Here is a 21,365-nt window from a genome sequence, read left to right as displayed (position 1 = left end):
CACGGGGCGGGCGTGCTCCCCAGCATGCCAGCCAATGAATAAAGCGTCTCCTAGCAGCAGAGTGATTGGCAGGGCTTCCAGCCATTCAGTGCCGCTCTCCCTGTGAAGCCGCGGTTGCCATAGCAAGGCGCGGGGCCCGGCGCCGTGGCGCCCCCGGCCGTGAGGGGAGGCGGCGCTGGCGCCCCCGCTTGTGCTTCGGTCCCGGCGGGCTCCCAAGGGTCCATCTCGGAAACGGGAGATTTGCGCCTTCCAAAGGGAATAAAGGAGGGAGAAAGGAAGCGTGTGGATATAGAGATGAGACACGGTCTTGCCTTAGCCCAGAAGGCTGAGATCTCCCTCAGAGAAAGGGACAAGTCAGCAGAGCGTCGGCTTTGTTGCCATCCAGAACTGCCAAGAAATGGCAAAGGGTATCTAATAAATCAGCTGCTTCTTTTCCACCAGCAGCTTTAATATACAGAGTGTGTGCAGACTGTGCTAACAAGGCCGTTTAATCAGTGTCACTCATGAAAATACACACGCATCTTCCCAATCACCCATAAATCATTGAACCGCTACTTCCTTCAGACAACACGTGAGCTGTCCTTCAGACAACACCTTATTATTAACGTATTTTTCTTTTTGCATGCACCAGCTGGATCTGTAAAAGGTTTCTGCCAAGCGCACTCCGTTCTCTGTGCTCACGAGTGCTTGCAGAGCCAAGGCAGAGTCTCAAATTCTGTGTTCCCGCCCCAGTAATCTTGGGTCAATCATATTACTAACACACTGATGACACTCAGCAATTCCTGGGTCTAATGACGTTTCCTTCACAGGAGATTTATCAGACTCGTACATTTGTTATGTGCCACGAGACCCTCCCCTGAATTACGTTGGAGGAGGACAAAGGACTCACTGAAGGAGCCTTTACCTTCCACTGCCCAAGGCATTTCCAAGTGTCCATTTTACTTCCCAGCATAAAAGTCTTCTGATTCTGCAGAACATCATCTCAAACAACACGGGAGATAAGGCTGAAGTCAGCCCAGCTGTTGTCAGCTATGGGAATGAAACAGGATGTGGCAGGAGGTTATCCTAATTTGTACAAGGATACCTTGCCCTGTTAATCAGTCTGGAAATCTGGTCTGTAATCAGTTTGGAATGCAGAATAAAGTGGTGCATCCCGTACACATTCATGTTAGTTGTTTGAAGGGCCTAGAGTAAAGACACTGAAATTGGGTAATAATTAAAGGAAATGTGTCAAAGAGAATAATTTGAAAGCAGTGCTTTGAAGTTCTTTGTGCTATTGAGCTAATAAAAAAAATGTCATTCAGGCTTGTACGTTAGTGCTATTTTTGTTAGTCTCAAGGGTCTCTGTTTCACGATAACAGAAATGCAGAACTTTCTTTAATGTTCCCTCGAGTACGGATGGTTGGTGCTCTGTTGGCTTTATTTTGCAAGCGACACATCTCACATACAGGGTATAGTTGAATACTTCGACCTTCCAGAATCTTTCAGGGAGCTATCAGCAAAGGGGACTGTAAATTGGAACGGCTAGGTCAAGTCCAGTGTAAAAATTTAGAAATAATAAGTAATCTGTGTTTCTTCAGAAACATTGCTCCAACCTTTATACGGATCTAAACACTGTGCTTTGGCCTGCAGAAACTTCAGAGCGCTGAGGCAATGCAATCAACTTTTTAATAAATCTCTCGTAATTAATGGCCTTTGGTCCTGTGAAGTGTTTAGCTTTCAATACTATTCATGACTGCCCAGTTCTCAAGCCTCCAAATATGCAAGCTACCTTTTCTTTTTTTTCAGCCCTTAGATCACAATTTTATAATTTTCCTCTTCTTTTACTGTATGCATCATGATTGCATTAACACCTGCCTCTGCACTTCTTCCACTATTTTCCTATCATGTCATAGATACGTGAGTCATCTTATTTGTGATCTGCTGAGGTGAGTAGTGCTGTGCTCTTCGAGTCATTACCAGCACTGCTAAAGCTTGCATAATATATTCTTCTGTGTCTGAATCCGTCAGAGACTGTTTTCTTTTCCCCCAAAATGACTATGCAACTGTGAGTCACTGCTATTATGACAGAGGAATTGTAATCCTTGTGTCTTTCCCATTCTTTATGACCAGAATTTTCTTTTGTAGGACATCTTTGTTCACTCTTCTCCAAGTCCCTATATGTCACTATAGACATTTTTACTGACTTCAGTTCACTTTAGACCCTCTGCTTTGATCCGGAGACTGCTTTAGGTCTGGTTATTGGTAAAACAGATGGAGAGGGAAAATAATATTTATCCAATATTCTGGAATGATATTACTGAGCTGTTTCTTCCCGTCATTTATGAAAGCATTATTGAAACTTAAGCATATTGAAAAATTATTAAAAACATATTAAGACAATATAATAAGAAGCTGATTAAAAAAGTATCACCAGAGATACACTAGAGGGAATATTTTGTACAAAAGCTCTGTATCCACAGCTGTAAATGAACCAGGAAAAGGACTAGCAACAGATGGTTGCTTAAAGGAGGAGACAGTGAAGGGTGTCCTTTTGCACTAGGTGAATGTAGTATCCCTGCAAATAGCACGGGATGCTCAGACAGGGCCCTTGGGATCTTGCATGGAAATGCAGGTCATCATGGCTCTTCCAAACAGTAGCAATTGCCAGGGGAGGACCCTCCCAGCGGCAGGAATTGCTGGAGCTTGGCACATTCCCCCATGCTTGTAAGTGAGATGGTGCTGGTGCGGAGCCAGGCGGCAGCCCCGGTGCCGCCCGGCAGCGCTGCCCCGGGCTCCTTTTTGATGCCAGGGCACCTCTACAGCGCTGCGCAGGGCATCAACGTGCCTCCCTTTTAAGCAGCCACTTCAAAAGTGGGTGGCCACAAAGCAGGTCAGTGTTCACCCTAAGCATTGCTCAAACGCAGTTACCAAAAATGCTTGTTATTTTTTCTGACTTGATACAGAATTTCTAATGAAAGTAGATTCTATCCCCTCTCTGCAGCCCCATTTCTCCCACGACAGCCTGCACAAAGTGCCGGCCAGCCTTGTATCAGTGATCCCTGCAGGAAAAATGGCACTGTGGAAGTGAGAGTAAGAGGGATAGTCAGGAATTTTTGAATTTAATCCTACCTGTTCCACAGGCCTGAGGACTATGCGAGTTAATATGTTGAGAAAATCAGCACAGCCCAAAGAGTGGTGGCAGGCTCGGTTAGTTCATCTTTCTGGGCGCAGTGGGACACAGGGATCACCAAGCAGCTCTTCCCGGGTCTGTTCCTTGGAGATAAACCCGCTCCACGATGGTAGCTTCGCAGCTGGATGGACACGCAGCAGTAGCGGCAAGCAAACTTACCCAGAGCCCATCCCCACCTAGGTCACCTAAAACCAGATGAGTGAGTGCCCGGTCTGATTTTCTCTGATGATTAAAAAAAAAAGGGGGGCAATACAGAATCATACTGGGCACAATCATTTCTTTTAGCTCAAGATTTTTTTGACTCATTCTCCATTATGCCCCACACTGGTGCTTCTGCTCTCCAAGAAGATGTTCCGGAGCTGGTGAAATTGTTTTTCTAATAACTCTTTTTGATTGTGTAAATCCTCCTGGTATAGCAGCTGACATTTCAGATGCTGCATTTTTGTACTTGTGCCAGGGAGCATTTAACATGCTGCAGTTGCTTATGTTGTTGCTGTGCTTTTTTAAAGAAGGGAAAACAGTTCCTTCCTCTTGTGTCTCCAGCAGAGAGGCTGTTTCTCCTCGAGGAGCGAGTTCACATGATCATGTAGATGCACCAGATAAATTCCTTCCCACGTTTGATATTTGCAAAGTTAAATGATTTTTATTCCAAAGCTGATAGCTGGAATGGTTGTGTGATTTAACTTCTCTGACTCTTTCTCCTTTTGCTCACTAGATTTGAAGAAATAAATATAACAATCAAATGCTTCAACTTAGAAAGATTCATTAACCACACATTCCTGACCACATTATCTACACAAGCATTTCTCTCTGCTTGTTTGTTTAAAGCTGGCCAAGAGTCAGGCTTTAAGTTCCAGAAATACTTTTAAGATAACAAAAATGGGTATCCAGATTGAAAAAGAACTCTGTATTTAGAAACTCAGAAATACTACTGGGGGGTGGCTGTGCTCTTAACTCTTTCCTGGTTGTTCTGAATTTCCATAGTGCTAGAGAGTGAGTCATGACATTTTACTTTATATGAATGTTTTTCTCATCCTAGATGATTTAAAAAAATACCATACGGGAATCTAATAATACAATACACAGCTCTAATTGCACCGTGGCTTTCAATAATGTTGTTCCATGAGAGAGACTAAATCAAGCACATTCACAAGGACAGTATCGGGCCAGAACTGTGACAAGGCTCAGTGTTCACCGAGTCCACATGCACTTGGTGCAGAAACCACCACAAACTTTATTTTAGAAGGGAGGAAGAGCGGAAAGGGAGAGCTGAGTGCTGGTTTGCCAGGGGATTTTACAAAGCGGTTTCCTGCTGCAGAGCACGTTTGGGAACACTGAGCCTTTAATAAAAATTCGCATATGAAAAACATAAAACATATGTGTAGGAGAAAGGGAGACTGCGACACCATATGGTCATCGACAAGACTCGTTTATTGAACATTCAGTGTGCACTCTTATACACAACTTAATTAGGTTCATGCATATTGCAAGGCTTGAGCTCAGGATAGGTTAGCTCTTATTTGCGTCAACTCTTTGCCTCCTTATCTGACTCTCCGCAAGATCTCCTTATCTCTTAGTCAGCAGTCCTTCCACCCTTTCAGCTAGGCCTGGCGCCCTTCTGCCCTTTCATCTAGGTCTGGCGCCCTTCTGCCCTTATCTGGCTTGCTCACAGCATGACCACTGGCCTTCAGGAATCCCACAATTCCCCCTTCTTGTTTTTGAGCAAGCCAGGATTCTTGATGGTTCACCCAAAATATGTCTTTGATCGCCTTGTCTACCGTCTGTCTCAGACACTTAATCAGGCAGGGAACGACCACCAAAATGCACAAGAAAATCAGCAGAATCATCAAACCCGTTTTGATCAGTGATTGTAGCCAACCAAACCTTCTTTACAGCATTCTCAATCGTATTGGATACACATTTCAATAAGCAAGGCACAACTAGTAGAATGCAACATAGGATCAACAACACCATCCCAACACTTAATACCTAACACCGGTGCATCGAGTTGATCTGCTGTTCCACAAAGCCAACAACTCTTGATTTGGTTATAATTAACAATCTGCCTAAAAAGCATAACATATCCATTAGCGCTAAAAGCAGCATTAACCCCTATAATAGCGTTAAAAGCAATACTACCTCCTAAAAGCTACAACATACAGCTAATAACAACAGTAACACTTCTTCCTCCCATGTTTTCCTTCTGCAGGCTCACACTTTCCACAGCTAGGGTACTGGTTGCTTGCCTGCTACATCTGATCTAGGCGAGTTTGCTTCCAGCCAAGGTCTCACCCATTTCGCTGGCACCCATCTGGTTCCAATATCTATAAATCAAAAAATTTAAAAAATTCCCAATTCTCCCCCTTTTTTTTTGTTTTTGTTTTTGTTTTGTTTTGTTTTGTAGCCAGTATTTCAGCTTTTGGTTCTTCATTCTTCCGGTATCAAACCGGTTCCTGTTTGCCTTTGTTTTGTGCAGCTGCATCAACTTCTTTATCTCAAGGAAACTCTGTCCTTTGTCTTACTTAAGCCCTCCGTATCAGCTCTGCCTGGCTATGTCCTTTTTCCATTAACCAGGTTTGAACAATGCTCTCTACACTTTCCCCGTTTTCTTTTTGGGCTACTAAGCTTGTATTCCACTCTTGATTAACTATTCGCGTAAGCATGTTTTGCAAGCATTTAAAGATACATGGTACAAGAAGCAAAATTGCAATAAACACAATCCCTATGGTAATTAAGTGTTGCACAATTGATGTTAGCCATGGGCCCAAACCGAGACCTTTTATCCAGTTGTCAAGGCCGAATCCTGTATCGTGCTGTAAATGTGTAGTCAATTCATGCAATTGTTCCAATTGCTTATGTATGGAATTTGAATGATCAGAAAGGTTCATACAGCACATTCCCTCTAGTTCCTCGCAACCATGACCGTGTGCTAATAATAGGACTTAATCAGTCCTCTCTGCTGATATATATTATACAATAAAGATCTAAAGACTACACATACAAACAGCAAAAACATAGTTTCTGTCGAGTGGCACGACCTCACGTAGCTGTGCACTTCACTAGTGAGTTCCACTGTCTCAATTGCCAAAGCCGATCCTTGTCGCCAATTAGGTGCGAATGGGCTTGGGATTTGGCAATAATCACCCAAAACAATGTGGCTACTGCGAGCCTCTATTCAGGTGAAAGCATCTTTAATAAGCAATGTATGAATAACTACTCTTGAGGTAATACTTGTCGGCAGGATACTGAGACTGAACATCTTCTCGAGTTGGCAGATTAGAGGGTTGCTGACAGGCTCCTAACTCGGCGGGCGTCCCCGCGGAGACAACGTGGATCTCAGTATTAGGAGTCTCACCCCCCCCTCTCTCTGCACTGTCTGTTTAAGCCCGGTGCATCCTGCCACGTAGGGCCAGGACGTGCCAGCAGGCAGACCGGGGGGCGGACAAACTCCGCCTTCAGTCACATAACCTTCCCTCCTGGGTGCGCAAATGCGCATATCAGTAAGTGGTCCCAGCCGTCAGTCTGAGGGTCCTGCCTTTCTCATCTTCCTCTCGGGTGTTTGACCTTCAAACTAGTTTAGAGGATGTTTGCAGTTCCCGGGCAGGCAAACATCTTCTTTCTCAAGATCCCATTATGACTCTACAGATCATACAAATTTCCTCCTTTCAACCATACCTCGTGTCAGCATCATTATACAAAGGACACAACACATAATAAAGACGAACATAGCAAACAGAAATAATAGCCCTAATAATGGTTTCTGTCCTCACTTAAAGCATTACAATTCTTCAACCCCCACTTTAAAAGACAGATCAAATTCCCCTGCACCTCCCCCCTGGCTGTTGTCAAGCCCTCAGCAACGTCAGTCTCCTTGATCTCATTCGCCTTCTCTTCCCCGGCCCCCTTCTCTAATTTTTCAAGGCGATTCAACAAGTCCTGGACCCAGCTGGGCTGTTCCTCAGGCTCGACAGGGGGTCCGGAAGTGGGGGCGCAGATGGTGCAGGTGCTGCAGGTGCAGGTCGGGGGGTTTTGGCGATGGATCTCCAAACACCAGCGGTTGTCGGTGGCGTGGTGGTCCCGGTCCTGAAGTGCTTGCAAAGGCTGCCGTGACTCCGGCGGCCACTTTGCTTTTTGCTTTCACATCGGATTTGAATACTAGGTGGGGCTCGGCTTTGAACCCATTCTCTCTGCACCAGATCAAAAGCTTGCAGAGGGCCTGTTCATCAGTAGCTTGCTCCAGGGATTGCACAAGCCTATTCACCAAATTTCCGTAGGACTTCCACAATCCCTGCTTCACCATGGTCTTATCATCATCTAACATTGCATCCCATAGCTTATCACCCAGTTTTCGCCACTCCAATAATTCATGCACTGTATGTGGGACAATAAAGCAACTCTTTGCGTACCTCCATGCTAACAATCCTGGTAATTCTTTCTTTAAGTCAATTCCCTGTACGTTACATTGTTGTAAGGTACGGGTAAATAATTCATACGCCACTTGCCTATCCATTCCTGACGTCAGCGCGCTGTTGCAGCTCTCCAGGCTCCGGTGGCGCGTATGGCCCGAAACCATCTATATGATCTTCGGGGGTGCCGTCCTTCCAGCGTTTGCTTGGCGGATTTGCACCGTCCTGGCTGCAGAGGACCCAACTCCTACTTTCTCCACCGTGGTGCGTCCTTCTCCCGATTTCTTTTCTGTCCGAGAGAGGATTGCCCTTCGTTGCATCACGTCGGGGTCACCATTTGTAGGAGAAAGGGAGACTGCGACACCATATGGTCATCGACAAGACTCGTTTATTGAACATTCAGTGTGCACTTTTATACATAGCTTAATTAGGTTCATGCATATTGCAAGGCTTGAGCTCAGGATAGGTTAGCTCTTATTTGCGTCAACTCTTTGCCTCCTTATCTGACTCTCCGCAAGATCTCCTTATCTCTTAGTCAGCAGTCCTTCCACCCTTTCAGCTAGGCCTGGCGCCCTTCTGCCCTTTCATCTAGGTCTGGCGCCCTTCTGCCCTTATCTGGCTTGCTCACAGCATGACCACTGGCCTTCAGGAATCCCACACATATGGGGAGGGTGTCGCATTTTCCCATGTTTTTTAAAAGAGTTTGCTGCAAACAAAAATAGGCACATTTCCAAGCGTGGCTTGCATAGACATTCAGTATCTGTAGCAATGTATTTGTTCTATAGTATAAATAAGAGCTCCCTTTCAAATTTGCTGTCCTTCTGAAATATTGGCAAAGGTATTTAGCCCAACTCTAAGGGAGGGCGTACAATTTCTAATTAAACATTGCATTTTAGTTTTTACTAATTTTGTTAATGTGTTTTTTTAAGGGTTGATGTAAAAAACTCACAGGCCAGAAATGCAGTTTTCATAGGTATTTTATTTCCAAAGATGTACTTAGGATTGTTTTAGCCCACAGATATTTTCCTGCAGCAGTCATCAAAGCAAAATAGAAACGGACGTGCTGGTGTCAGGGTGCATTTCAGAGGTTTGCATTGCATTATCAGCCATTTCCAGGGTGGGAAACAGTCCTTGCAATAATATGGGACCTTGCAGTATAATGCAGTATAAATGAGACTCAACAGTATCAATGAGATGCCTTTTTTCACTTCACTGTTGGAAGGGTTTTGTCTCGCTTACCTGCAGCCACCTTGAAGGTAGGTATTTAATCCGCATTAATTTACGGAGCTTTCTCTGTAGCCAGTGAAGATGGACAGACCGGATGAATTGCTCTCTGATATCTGATCTGTCTTTAGATAGAACAAATCCCCACTCCAGGACTCCTGGCCTCTATTTACTGTCATGGAAACTTCGATGTCTTATTTTTAGATGATATTTTTGTTTGTGGCTTTAGAATGAAAGCCTGGTTGTAGCAGGATACTAATTTCAGTGAAGACAATGCACAAAACCTGGCATATCCTGGTCAGCACAGAACAGGCTGGCAGTGGGGACCTCTGTTCAGTTATCTACCAGGAGGGACTGAAATTTAGTTACTCTTTTATGCTTAGATCCTGATAGCATTAAAATGCTGCTTAACAGAAGAGCTATTATTTACACTTAATAAAAGCAATTCCACGGCGCATTCCTTATGGTATAAATGTACTATCACATCTTGGCAATTGTGACAAAAGGAATTATTCTGCCCAGCTTACAGTCTTCTCTTCAGTGTAAAAAAAAAAAAAACCAACAACAGTGAGGCTGTAATTACCCAGCGTGGGACTAAATGAACTCAGCTGAAAACGCTGAATGTTGAAAGGTGGCTCGGACCAGCTCCCCTAACTCTGCTCGTCTGGGTTCCATCACTGACAGCGGCACTGTCAGCAGCAGGTCCTGGCTCCCGCTGGGCTATATCCCTGGCCAGGAGGCACAGTTACGTTGTTCGGGCTGTGGTGGCGGTGAACATACAGTAAGCCCTGCCTAAATGCCCTGCTTACACGAGGAAGTCAGGACGCAGCAAATCGAGATGAAATCTGCAGCACACAAGTCACTCCGCATTAACTCCTGGGGTAAAGGAGTGCATAGTAGTTTACTCCAGTTTCAGAACTGTTAGTGCATTGAGCACCTCCCACCCAGCCAGATGCACCAGACTCTCCAAGCCCCAGGTCTGCAGGCCCAAGCGCTGCTGTTCAGGAAGAAAACATTCCCACGGCAAGCAGGATCTCACGCTCCTCCCTCCAGCAGGCACCATTTCAATATCAAGTCTGTGAGGTTTCTCTAATTTTGCATCTCAAATTTCTCCAATGAACTGGTCCATTTAATGAGCTCTTTTTGTCCCCTCCAGCAAAAGAAGATGAGAAACAGGGTCTGTAGTTCCCTTAATGTCGGTACTGTGTTTCACACAGATGCAGGCCAGCAAGGTGAGCACAGCGAAGCAATCCCCATGCAGGCCCTTGCAGGCTGGGACTGGCTTCCCAGATTGGTTTAGATGCTGAAAAACGGGTGACCTCCTGCATTCGGAACAAAACTAGCATGTTTGGAGGCACTGTTGGAAAGCGCCAAGGATGAACTTCCCATAGGAATGAAAAGGCCTGAGGAATGTTCCTAAGTACCCAACTAGTGCCAGGCTAGTTGAACTCCTCATAGATTTTTTGTTAATGATACAGCACAGTGCCTAGCGACGAGGATAAGTAACAACTGAGAAAGCATCTGAGGCAAAATACGTGGGATTTTTCCTCCTGGTTCTGCTGTGCAAGCCCTCGTAGCTGCAGGGAGGCTTGCAGTGCTGCTGTGAAGCGCACACCTCTTGTCCAAACATGGAGATCTCTTTCCATGCTGGTTGCTACGGAAATGGAGAGAACTGCGGGCCTTTTGGGGTAGCAACTCTGCAACACAGGCCCAGTTAGATTCAACATCCCTTTGCTTAACAGCTCACTCTGTTAGTCACCTATCCAAGTTCCAGCAATCGTGTCCAGCTTGAGAAGTGCAGCTTGCAAAGCATCCATCTACACAGTTGGCCCCAAAAGGGGCTAATTTAGCTAGTTATGCAGCTTGCTGCCTTGAACACGCCTTAGCAGGGTGGTCAACTACTGTCCATCCACCACAAGTGGTGATGAGACAGTTGCACCAATGGCTTGTAGTGTGCGTGACAGATCACAGAGCACTGCACTGAGCGCAGTGACATGGGCCCAGCTTACTAAACAAACCTCCTTTTTGTTTCACATGCATTGTTAACACAAATGCAGTCTTTGCGGCCTTGGGAACCATTGCTGCAGATGTGCTGCAGCGTGTCTAAGGGTGTGGGTTGCTCCGGGACGTAGGAATTGCCATATCAAGCTCATCCCGTCTGCTGGAGCGGCCAGCTGCTTCAGGAGGCAGGGCATCTCCTAGCTCCATATACACCCTTTAATGAGCATCATGCCGGTAGGTAAAGCTGATTTTTTCCTGACCTGAGGTAAAGAGTGAGCATATATGTTGAAACTTGAAGATTCATGGCAGATGATTCATTGCCCAAGTTTCATCTACCACCAGCACAACCTCGAAGGACCCCAGTCAGAGGAATAAAATTATGTGAAAGCCCATTTAGCTGGAGCATAAGTCAAGACCAAAATATTTACAGGGCTCTGTACATCTGCATCAGGAATCCTTGTCTGGCTGCCAAACACTTGGGAAAAATCATAACGCTGGCTGGGTGGCTCCAGTATTTACTATAAAGCTGACAGAGACGACTAATTTCTTCTCATTTATCAGCATTCCCTTTGCTCTCCAGGCACCCTTGCCAACCTTGCGTTCTACTTAATGTCTTCTAACAATGCCATTTAGCAGAGAGAGAGAGAAAAAGCTGCAATACCTGTGCGTGGAGCTTCAAGGAACTCCTGCTTCCCCTTCAGCGAGACTTGAGCAGTCAGCAGCAAGGAGCCCTCCTGAACAACGCCAAGCAACAGCAGAAACACATCTCCTGTAGTAGCTTCACTAGCAATTATTTTAGCAATATATTTTTTTTTATCAGTTTTTATTACTTCAATTCCCTCTTGGCAAGCAGAAGCCACCAGGAATTAACCTATTTAATTGCTACTTGCCTGTCTCTTCTTCTCTAATTACATCCATGAACCGAGATGTTGACACTCACCTTGTGTCCGAACAAGACAGCTTTGGCCAGGGGGATGATTTTCAGCTGAGGCCTGTGCTGGATGCGTGACCTTTGTGGGTTTGCACTGAGGAAGCTTCTGGATGCCTTTAGACAAGCAAAGCCCTTAGCGAGCAGGATTTACGCTTGTTGGGTGCTCTTTGTGCTGCTCGCCAGCGGCCACACTCTGTCCTGTCCGCAGCAGGTAAAGTGCTTCTTCTGTAGAGGGTGTAGGGTAGGTCGTACCAGGCTTGGGGATACTTCTGGGTCAAATATGGCAGAAGACAGCGCTGTCCTTGAAGGAGGATTCTGGCTTCCCGGGAGAGCTGATTTTGAGACTTGTTTGTATTTGTTGCAGCTGCAAAGAGGTAACCAGCAGTGACTTATTTTGCAAGAGCCTTTGGACGGAAGGCACTTTACAGCAATGAGTGATTAAAGGGTGCGTTTTCAAGATCTGCTTTCAGCAAAGGCTTTGAAACAGACTTTGGAAACTTTTTTTTAAAAAAAAAAAAAAAAAAAAAAAAGTTCTTTTATTTTGCAAACTCAATACGTTCCCTAGGGAAAAGAAAGCAAATAAGTTCAGACCAAGACTCCCCACAGCTATCTAGCTGGGACAAGCCTTTTAGACGCATTTGGCTCAACAGGCAGGGAAGATAAGATTGCCGGGCAGTAGTGGCAGACAAGGGGGATGGGATGAACTTGTGGAGTGAGATTGCCCAGAAGCGAAGCAGCCACCCCTGACTCTGCAGTGAAAAGCTTTATCATCTCTGCACAGATTACCCGGGCTAAAAATATCTCCAGCTCAAAGTGAGCAGTTTTTAAGAACGCTCTGCCGTGCTGGCTCATCAGCCCTGTCCCCCATGCTGAGCCGCTTTGCGGGGACATCCAAGGGGCCCGTTCAGGCCATGCACGTCCCAGGGCTGCTGCGCTCGGACACGTCTCTGCAGCCAGACGGCATCATTGCACCCAGGCCACCAGCAAAGGTGACCCTAGAGATGTTTTCCTAATGCCTTTAGCCTTGTCAGCTTTCTTTTTTAAATATTTCACTTGTTGCTGATGCTTCCTGGATTAACAGCTTTCATAAAAACTAAGTTGGCTTGAACATCAAGTAATTTACATGCATTGATACACCTTGCCTCTTCCTTAATCCATGACAGATGGTGCACATTTTGGGGAGATTTGGGACAGTAAGAGTAGTTTGGTGCTAAGGCTGCTTTTACCTGTTGGATTCTCCTCTTCCTATGGTTCTCAGAATGCAAGATGTATCTGATGGCTTAAAACATCCTCACATTCTTTAATGAGCCCAGAAGACTGTTGAAATAATCTATGCAACTTCTGATCAGGTTTATTTTTAAAATGCGGGGTTTTGTTTTGTTTTTTGCGTGGGGAGGGAGAAGGGCAGAAGTCTGGAAATGATCAAACTACCACATTTTTTCTACTTCTATTTTCTGCCATTCCATATTTCCTCGCAATCGTGATCACATCAAGGGACACAAAGCCAGTTAGGGCACCACTCTGTGCCTAGGAAATTCGTCGGAAGGCTTCGTATGAGCAGGCAGACTATCGTGGTCAAGCTGAAACGACGCTGCTCTAACAGGGGCTGCTCTAATTTCCAGGGGAAACTAGGCTCAGTGGGAAAAGCGTGTGGGGCAGAATCAGGTCATTCCTTCCTGATATGACAGACGTCTTCTTGGGTTTCGGAGGTTCCCGGATGGCTCTTGGTGCTGTTTGTTTTTCCTGTGGGAATCCTCCGTGCGGTGTAGCTGCTTTGAGGATTGTGCCCTTGCTGTTATCACCTTTTTGTCACTCTCTCAACTCATTCTGCCACTTCGCCTAAAAGATTGCTCCAAATTGTTCTTCTTCCCTATGGTTACTAGCTAAAGGGCAGTAAACAACCTGTGGGCATCTGGCAGGGCTGCTCTCTGACCCTGTTCTCTGGTGCAGAGCACAGAAGAGCAGAACAAAAATCTCTGCAACTCCCTGCAGACCAAGGCACAGTCCCCAGCAGGCAGCAGCAAAACAGAGCAAATCTGAACCTCCCATTACCCAGCACAGCAATGTCATTAACAACAGCACTAAACCATGAGGAGAGTGCAGCAGAACCACAGCTGGATGCAAGAAACAGCAAAAACAGCCCCAAAGACAAGACAACTGGAGTGAAAACCTGAGAAAAGTACAGACAGGCATTAAAGGCCCGTTGAGGCTATAGCTGAACTGGTCTCCTCAACCCTATAACACAATCTGTCAGTCAGTGCCTGCCACACCAGGCATTTATACTGCGTGCTCGCTATGTTGGGATTGGAACAGCATTTATTCAGCACCTCAGGGTAAATGTCCAAGGGTGTTGGGGACACCAGTCTTCTACACCCTGTCTGAAGCCATAGGACAAGATAAGGTAAACCTGCCACTTAGCTAGAAACTAGGGTGGATTTCCAGAGAAACAAAACCAACATCTTTCTTGTAAGAATAATAAACATATTGAAAACCATATATTTTTACCCTCAAGTATTAAGATTTATGGCAAACTGAAAGTTTTTTGGTATCTTAGTCCTTTCTTCCTTGTAAGAAAAATATACATTGTGTGGAAAATACTGCTTCATCTCAAGCTGTATTTTTCTACTTAAAGAGTTTTGATTGCAAATATTTGACTAGCCCCTGTGGAGATGGTCTTAGATGAGGAGGTCATTCTAAGGACGTGTGTGGAAGGGAGGAAGGACTCTTCTAGCAGATGCTTTGGGGAGGTTGCCCCCAGGACCAGACACATAGGATTAGGAGGTTCGGGTATGGCAAATAGTTAATAGAAATCTTGTTTAAAAAGCAGAATTAGTATACCATGCTCTGAGATTTCTGAAGGGCTTTGTTGTTGTTATTGCTCCTCATTGTGTGCATTGTGTCCATCATTGGGTTGTTCTTGTGGTGGGCACTCGTATCCTTGCAAGCACATGACAATATTTGGCCTGCAGACCCTGCAGTCAAGTGTTCATGTAAAAGCTTTTGTCAGCTGGATTTCTTTCAAATATGAGTTGGAATAAACACAAAGAACCTTCAGCCTTTGCTGGGCCAGTGGAGCAATGTCCTGAAGCACTGGGCTGGAGAGCTGATATCTTGGCATAGGAGCCCTCCTGCTCCAGCTGCGTCCCTGGTGAGGACAGGCAACACTTGGCACTCTATGGTGAAGTCATTACTGTTACGTTCAGGTAAGTAATAATGCATGACTCCGATTAGTTTCTGTCAAATGATGCATCTCTGAAAAGCAAACTGGCTTCCTGGTGCCAGTTTGGAAACAAAATAGAATTGAATCAAGAGGCAAAGCTGTATCAGGTCAGTTTAGGGCTCAGCAGCTGCACTGAGCACAAGCACCTTTTGCATTATTGAAGCCTTTCCCCCTCCTCAGTGCCTCACTCTAGTCATCAGGGTGTTTCCTGCACCGCCTGCTTCTCTTGGTGTTTTTTTCTCTCTTCCTGCACATGCTGGCAGAGGTGTGGGTGCCCATCACAACAAGCAACTCAGGTTTTGGGGCACCCCAATGGAGACTCTCACTGCTGGAGCAGGTCCAGCTGATGCTCTTAGCTGGTGCGGAGGCAGGTGGCAAGCCTGGGGCAGGATGGCTCCAAGGCCCATCTGCCACAGGAGAGCCGCAGGACAGGAGGAAGGCTGGTTTCACGGCGGCCTTCTGCCCAGCAAGATGGCACGTTGGAAGAGCTGAGTCCTCACCACTGCTCACTTTGCACGCAGCAAACAGGAAAGCTCCAGTGGCTCCAGCAGGACTGAGTCAGGTCCTCTGCAAATATCCTTCATGCTCCCCAACTGAAATGAACCTACTTGTCCTCTCGTTCACAAGACTGCAGCCTGTTATGCCCTTGCAGTAGAGACCAACTATGCCTTGCAATCCCTCAGCAAAGCAGTTAGCATTAAAGTGTCCAGGTTCAATTGCAGCATTTTTTGAGGAACAAACCTCAGAGATATTACAGTCCCTCACATCCACATGCTTGTGCCCCTCTCCGCCTTGCTGCCAAGGCTGTGACGGCATGGGCTGGGTGAAAGACTCATCATGCAGCACTGCAGAAAGCTTGTCCTTCTGCTCTTGGTCACCTGGTGTTGCCTCCAAGGTGGACAGGATATGAAGAGGTCAACACCACAGAGGGGCCTGATATGGGCAAAAGCAGCCAAGAACTCCTCTGTCCCTGGAACAGTCCTGAGCATCACAGCAGCATGGACACAGATACATGCTCAGCATACAGCACTGCCTTGCCCCAGACACCTTCCCCCCTTAAACCTGGGGGCTGTGCTGCCCCCAGCTCTGCATTTCACATCCAGATAAGGCTGCAATCCTGGGGCAGATGACCTCAAGCACTCGCTTCCAGCCCCGTGAAACCGCATGGTGCCTTCGGCCGGGCCCCGTGGCACAGCTAAATCCCAAGGCGCAGCTGGGAGCGAATGCCAGCAAGGCGCTTAGGAAACGCCGAGGCGCCGCCGACACGAGGCGCTGGTAACAGGTGGAGCCTCGCGGGGGCTGGGGGCCGCTCTGGCAGCCGCAGCTACGAGGAAGCCTCTTGCAACAAAAGCTCCAGCACTGAAAAGCAAAGGCAGGATGTTGGGGCTGCCACAGCTGCTGGGAGATGAGGTTACAGCAGCGCTATGTGGAGATCTCCACGAGGAGGAAACCGATCCTCCCGCCTCACTGTAAGGTAGCCTCCGAGCGAGAGCTGCTTGACATCATCAGGACGAGCGTTGGATTACAGCCGGAGCAGAGAACACGCCCCTCAGCCCCAGGAGGGCAACTTCATTTAGCCGCTCCGCAAGCGAGGAAGCCGTGAGCCTGAGCACAGCCGTGACTAACCTGGCGCCTGGCCACTCGCCAGCCCTGCCGAGGCTGTCTCCGAGCCCCGAGCCCTTCGCCAGCAGCCTCACTTGGAGGCCAGGGATCCGAGCAGCAGCCGGAGCCTCAGTGTATCCGTAAGTACCGCCTGCGTTGAGGGTCGCGGCTGCCAGCATCACCTGAGGCACAACCCTGCCTGCAGGGCCAGAGCCACCTGGGCAGGCCGTGAGGAGCTACTTGTGCGTGCCGCCACGTTGCAAACGAGCAGTTTCCTTCAGGATATAGTTAACTTTTTGCCTGCCTCTCAATACAGTGAGATTTTTTTTTGCTGCCCACAAAGTGTAGGTGGGAAACTCAGCTGAATCTCAGCTTTCTGCTGCTTGGAGGGAGGCGGCGGCTGCTGCGCTTCAAAGAGCGTCCGTCCGGTTCAGGACTCGCGGCGCAGGGGGAGCGGGTGGAACACATCCAGTCTTTAGAAATCGCAACGGAACGTGGATTTCTGCCCCCGCTGGGGATTTCTGGCCTCATTTCTGACATTTGCCCATTTATTTAGGGCGGCTAGCCAAAGTTCCTTACAGCACCAGGGGCACTGATGGTTTTCAGAGCCAATGCCAGTCTGCAAGGCAGCCAGGCAGCTGCCATGCCTGGGGCACTTGCTGCGAATCCCTACTTGGAATTGATAGGAATTGCAAAGCTCCCAAGGCTCCTCGGTGACCCGCCAGCATGATGGAAGCTTTGCAGTGCGTGTCAGCGGAAACAGGCTCCGAGACTCTCCGGCATCCAGCTTTCCAAGTGAATGTCTTAAAAGGCAAAGTCTTGGATAAAAAAAGAGCTGCAGTGTGGCAGCAGTCTCGGGAGGTTTGGAGAATTCCTCCACCTCCAAGCTGCGTTTATTCCTCTCTAGTTCCCCTGAGCTGCTGGGAAGTGGCATGAAACTTTCACCTGAATGCTACACCTTGGGCCTAAAGGGGTGTTGAAGAAACATTTCCATTTGCTCAGAAGGGGTAAAGGAGCCCAAAGAATGAGCAATAAGTACAAGACCTTTCCTTTGGTGGCTGAGATGGTACAACAGATTCTTAGGAGGACTCGCAGGCATCAAACGGGCAAGAGGAGGGGAAGTTGCAGCAGTGCGAGGACTCCAGGAGAGGGGACAGCTCCAAGCCCCCCTGCAGCCACCTGGGCTGGTGGCAGGAACAGCCCAGAAAACCCCGGGCTCTGCTCTGCTCGCTGGTGGGCCCGATTCAGGTGGCCAAGGCTACTTTGCCTTCCCAGGCCCAGAGCTGACAGAGGCCAACTGTGCTAGCAGATGGCCGCCCAGCTGGGAAGCGCTCATATTCCTGCTCACAGGAAGGACAGAATTTGGGAAACAAGAGAAGCTCCTCAATGGCTCGATTCATTCATGCTGCAGGCACAGATTAAATGGCTATTTACAAACGTGGCTGCAGCAGCAATGCTTAAAATATCTCCAGCACAGGGCAGGGCACTCTGGTTCCTTTAGCAGAGCTCCGCATGGACGTACTGCTTTTCTATGCCATCATTTTCAAGGATACTTTCCAACAGAGTGTAGACTCAGATGCCTCAAAGAATCGGAAGCCATTAAAATACAGTAGATAGGTTTCCACCACAGGTTGCTTGAGTGGAGACCTTAAAAGCCAAGGGCATTCATAGACATGTGTTTTCCAACTGCTCACAGTGGCCATTTCTAGCTTGGTGTAATGTCTCACAGTGAGCTAACATGCTTTTTTCCTCCCCTTATTTTTTTATTATTCCAAAGGAGAATAAATCTGCTTTTAAGCCCTCTCAGAGCAATATGCATAGCCACACAACCCTCACTTCAAAAAATATAACTGTGAAAAATGCTTTTCAAGTTGATAACCGTTTCTGGACCTCCCCCATTTCAGGGCTGGCTACTGTAGGGTTCTGCCACATGTTAATACCTCCCAGCCTATCCGGGCAGTCCATCACCAGCTCTGTTTTATAGACAGAAACTAAAGAGATCAAATGATTTTTCTGGGGTCGCACAGATCTGTGGCAGAATTGCCAAACTGAATCTACAGCTCCAGATTCAACAAGGATCATGAGAAGTCACAACCCAGCTTTTTGCATGCCTTTGTGTGCCCCTCTGTTCTGAGTCTCTCTCATTTTCATATTCAAAACCTGATGCAGCAGTTTCCCCACTGCTGAGGGTTTCCTTAGCATGACTCAAGCCATACACAGGCACTGATTCAGAGAACCCAAGACAGACCATTCAACATAGTATCCACTTCTGTGACAGAACAAGAGCAAAAATGTGCTTCCAGGACACTCTAATCTGTGACTAGAGAAAGTCAAGCCATAAGGGGAGCTGCTACCAAACACTCACAGCAAGGAGGAAACCAACTGGGAGCACTACGTTATGGCAGGTACTTTGTCCCCAGCCACTCAAGACAGAAGATAGGGACAGGTAGAAACTGTCACAGAACTCAGCGCGAGACTTTGTGCTAGCGGCCCTGTTGGACTATGAACTATATACTCCCTTGCTGCAAAACCTTTGCTCCATTCAAGCCTGTAGGCATATGCATTTTTACACCACTAGTTTCTGGTTGGTCCTGCAAATCCATAAATTCTTCCCTGCCCAGCAAAGCTCAGGAGGAGCAGGGTGCTCTTTATGTCACTCCTCCCTGCCCACTTCCATGCGGACAGGCTGCCGGTCACAAGCCATTGCCTCGGGAACTCCCAGGCCAGCCTTGAAATGCCAACATTTGTTGATTTTTGCAATGATGTAATAGGCCAAACTTATCCTCCCTGGCATGTCATCAACTTTACTGGGATTACAGTTTCCACAATATGCAATTAATTTGTGGCCCTCACTGCCACTAGATATGCCCAGAAATAAGACTTCAGAAGACATTTTAAATTGAGGTAAGGTACTTACCTAGGTAATAAAATTATTCTGGTTAGAATTAAAATGATAATTTTTAAGGATTATAAAACCTTCTGTTTCAGGGCAATTAGTAACTGATAAAAAATATTCCATTACAAGTTTGTACCTCTGAGACCAAGAATGCAGCTACTGTTTTGAAGACAGGATACTAAATGAGATGGGCTTTTAGTCTGCTCTGGGAGGACAATTTTCATTCTAACCAGCCATGATTTGGCCTGTTGTTCACCCGTGAGTCAACAGATACGAGGATGACCTTCTCTGCCACCACCACCTTGTCTGAGACGAAAAAGGATTTCCTTTCTGGATCAAAAGTAGCACCACATCTGCTGTATAGAATAATGCTGAATTCTGCCAAGACACAGTCTGAAGTATTTTGAAACAATGCTGAGAGCGCTGCATTCGTGTCATACGTTTGTTCCTTTTGGGCAACAGTTGATAAAAACAGGAGGATTCCAAGTCCCAAGTGATATGTGTTTTTGCTGATAACGCCCTTGTAATTCCTTCCTGATCAGGTATGGACATTCAGCTATCCAGTGCATGTTTCCAGAGGTCCCCAGATAATTGAGGTTCCTTGAGTCCTCTCCTTTGAGTGACAAGAAGGTTTCCCCCTCATATCCCATTAGGAGCAGGCTTGCTCAGGGATGACTCTTCCTTTTCTAGTTGAGAACCTCACAGTTCCAGCCTGCTTTAAGCCTCTCTTGGCACATGGCTGTATATTTTGAGATGCCTTTTTCTTTTCTTGGAATAAATCTGAGGTGCTGAGGGTTTAACTGTTTGGACTCTGTATCACATGAGCCAGGAATGCAAAGGAGGAAAATAAAGAATCGTGGATTGTCAAAGCTGGCTTTCTTCCTTCCTGCTTTTGTTTGCCTGTTTTGGTGCCCCAGAAGGCCTATACATATTCCCAGGGTTGTGGGAATCCTGTTTCTTTTCTGGTCTGGTGTTTCCAATGAACATGTCACTGTAAATGCTATAAACACTAACAAAATGGTATTCTTCAATCCTTGTGTCTTTGGATATTGTCACAATCATACTTAGTATTTTCCACCTCTGTAGACCCATCATCTGCAGATCTTAAAGTACTTTACAAATATTTGAAGCATCCAGTGAGGGAAGTGAGTATTAATAGCTCCGTTGAACAGATGGGGAATGTGTCCATACACAGAGGAGCAGCAAGTGCCCTGTCCTTGAAGCAGTGACAGGGCCAGCAAGCAGTATCTGGCTCCTGCAACAAGGCATTTTAACAAGTGGGTCAAAAATAAGGAGAAAGGCCTTGAATCTGTCCTGGTTTGGAAACTGATGGGACATGAGGAACACACTATGTTGATGAGCTAGACAGAACCAGTTACTGCTTACATTAATAAACAGTTAATATCTTGCTTTGTGTTCTTCTAATATTTGTTCATGGGACAGAGTGAAAAAAAACAATCCATGATGTTCCAAGAAGTCTGAAAGCTGAAACAGCTGCTAAAATAAGCAAGTGTCCTGTTGGCTGGGCTCTGCAGGTCAGGAGATAGCAATTCGCCCACAGATGTTAAGGCCGCAGAGGAAATGTCTCTGAGTGGGGTTTGGGGACAAAACGCACAGCTGTGCACAAACAGCAAAGAAACCCAAGCAGCGCCAGATAAACTAAGCAAAGCAACTAAAAATACTGAGCAAACTTCCGCTGTTGTCTCCAAGGGGCAGGCGCGTCAGCTTTGTGTCTTTGAATGCCAACCTAGATGCCAAGCAACGTTCGCTAAGGCCCGCGGCAGAGGCGCTGGCTGGCGCCAGGTCAGAGGGGGGAACTGGGCTGCTGCAGGCCTCAGGGCACCCTGACAAAGTGAAAAATAGAAGGAGCAAAACCAAGGGGAGAACTACTTGGGTGACCTTTGTTCTTAGTG

Source organism: Tinamus guttatus, unplaced genomic scaffold (genome assembly GCF_059628265.1).
Source record: "Tinamus guttatus ecotype Peru unplaced genomic scaffold, ASM5962826v1 Tinamus_guttatus_pri_ptg000027l, whole genome shotgun sequence".
Lineage (NCBI taxonomy): Eukaryota > Metazoa > Chordata > Aves > Tinamiformes > Tinamidae > Tinamus > Tinamus guttatus.
This window is presented reverse-complemented; position numbering follows the sequence as displayed.